We start from the raw sequence: 2,172 nt of genomic DNA on the forward strand, positions 1-2,172 counted from the left end.
TGTCCAACCACTCTTCAATTTATTTCTTTGTAGGATTCTAGTGGCACAACATCATACATCCTCTATGGAGATCCCGGTCCCAGCAACGGAACCATTTGTTGGCTTAGTGGAGCCTGACCCAGGTTTAGAGGTGATTTAGCCAAGAAAATCCTGGTACTACTGGCCCTTTCGGCAACAGTTCGTAAAGTGCTGACTGAGGTCTCACCCGAAGTAGTATGGGAGGGTGCTAGAACCAGGTTTCACACCCTTGGGATGTCTGATGGGCATTTGGGGGTTCGCGGTATGACTTGTCATTGTGCGCACTAGTGATCCCTTTTCGACCTGCGGTGCGGCTTCTGCGCAACCCTACTTGGGGCGTGACCCATATAATACCCAAGTTCCTCACTAATTAACCGATTACTTAACTTGTGTGTGTAAGATTTATGGTTATTACAACATATTCAACAATCATATTAGTGCACACGATACATAAATGAATATAAACATAAATAAGATAATGCACAAAAAGTACACAAAATTAGGAGTCAACTTCTCTTTATTTAATCTTTGATCTTGCTTACAAACTCAACACCACCCTGTGCACTCAGCTACAGGGGTTCGCACAATTAGCTATGGACTGTACTAGACCTCTGTGCACTCAGCTGCAGAGCCTCTTCCTTCTACTACAACCCAAGACACTTAGAATTCTACTCTAAGCTTGAACCATTCCTTCGCTACTCACTATCTTCTACTACCTTTACAACTTAGAGCCTCACTCTATTTATACAATCGCATGGTCCACGAACCATGGGTAGGCCGACTTTACACTAGTTTACAATACAATGTTTAGGGCAGACAACCCTATGACTCAATTGTACACCTCGCGCTCCGCACCCGTAATTTGTGGAGTTTTACAACATCTTTGACTAAAAATTGGGCTTTGAGCCCCAAAACCTGCTATGGGGGGATTCCATACCAAACAGAATAGCTGGAATCAGGCGAACAGGGTGAACCATCGCAGGGGCAAGGCTTTTCTCATGAGATAGAACAGACACTTGAACAGTTGGATGCATACATGGAGCAACAGGATATGGGATACGATATCGACCTCATGCCTCACCATAAAAGAGGTCGAATCACCAGCTTCATTGCATCTTGATGACGCACAAGTCTCAAATGACCAAGGAGGCACTGAGATCCTTGGTGGTTAACCGGAAGCAAAGATGCACAACATCTCCTTTGACGAATCTCATCACAGAGTTGTGCAGTCTCAGAGAGTACCGACTCTGGAGGAACAAACATCCCTTTGCAATTTGAAGAGCAAGTGATCATGACTGATGTGCACAAGCATCCAGCTTCTTTGGCCAATGCAACTAGAGTGTATGCTGAAGCCACTAGCTCAAGTGTTCATTTTCTCATAGCTAAGAATGAGTGAATGGAGAAGGAACTACAGGTGGCCAAACAAGGAGGAGACATGGTGACAATGTTCACCTGAGCTGAACTAAAGAAGGCAATACTAGATGAACTATTTTCCTTGGACACAGTTATGCGAGCATTGTACTCCAAGTTTGGTACCATGCATGAAGTGGTCGTTCATCTCCACGGATGGTAGCAACGACGTGTGAGAAGAGAATGCATCTTGAAGAACATACATAATGTTGTTGATAACATGAAAGCATGGATGATGAAGTACAAGGGAGACCCTTTTCACTTGCCAAAGATAATGAAGTCCAATGCGGTCAAGCTGCAAGCACATATTCAGAATTAGATCTGAAACTAAGAAGACCTACCGCAACTCATCACTAGCATACATGCTTCCCATGCACGAGTATTCAAAATCATGGATGTTATAGTGCACACTCATGCAATCCCATCACTTGGGACTCTCACCTAGGTGAAGACCAAGAAGCAGGTCCAACAGGAGCTTGACTCATACTACGATGAGTTGATGTGCACCGCCACCAGCCTAGACTTGCCTATTAGTGCAGACATCATGCGCAAGTATGTTTTTGGTCCAAACACACTAAAGAAAATGATGCACATGCTCATAGACGAGTTGGACAGAGGAGCCCGAGCAGTGTACCTAGATGCTATGGAGGCAAGGTTCAGGTTTTAGACGGATGTCACAGTAGAACACACAGACACTCTCAAGGACTACCAATCTTGGCATCAATATGTCACTGTTGATCAACA

Source organism: Pinus tabuliformis, chromosome 3_1 (genome assembly GCF_031772625.1).
Source record: "Pinus tabuliformis cultivar Carrire ecotype Pingquan chromosome 3_1, CPIR1, whole genome shotgun sequence".
NCBI classification, from domain to species: Eukaryota; Viridiplantae; Streptophyta; class Pinopsida; order Pinales; family Pinaceae; genus Pinus; species Pinus tabuliformis.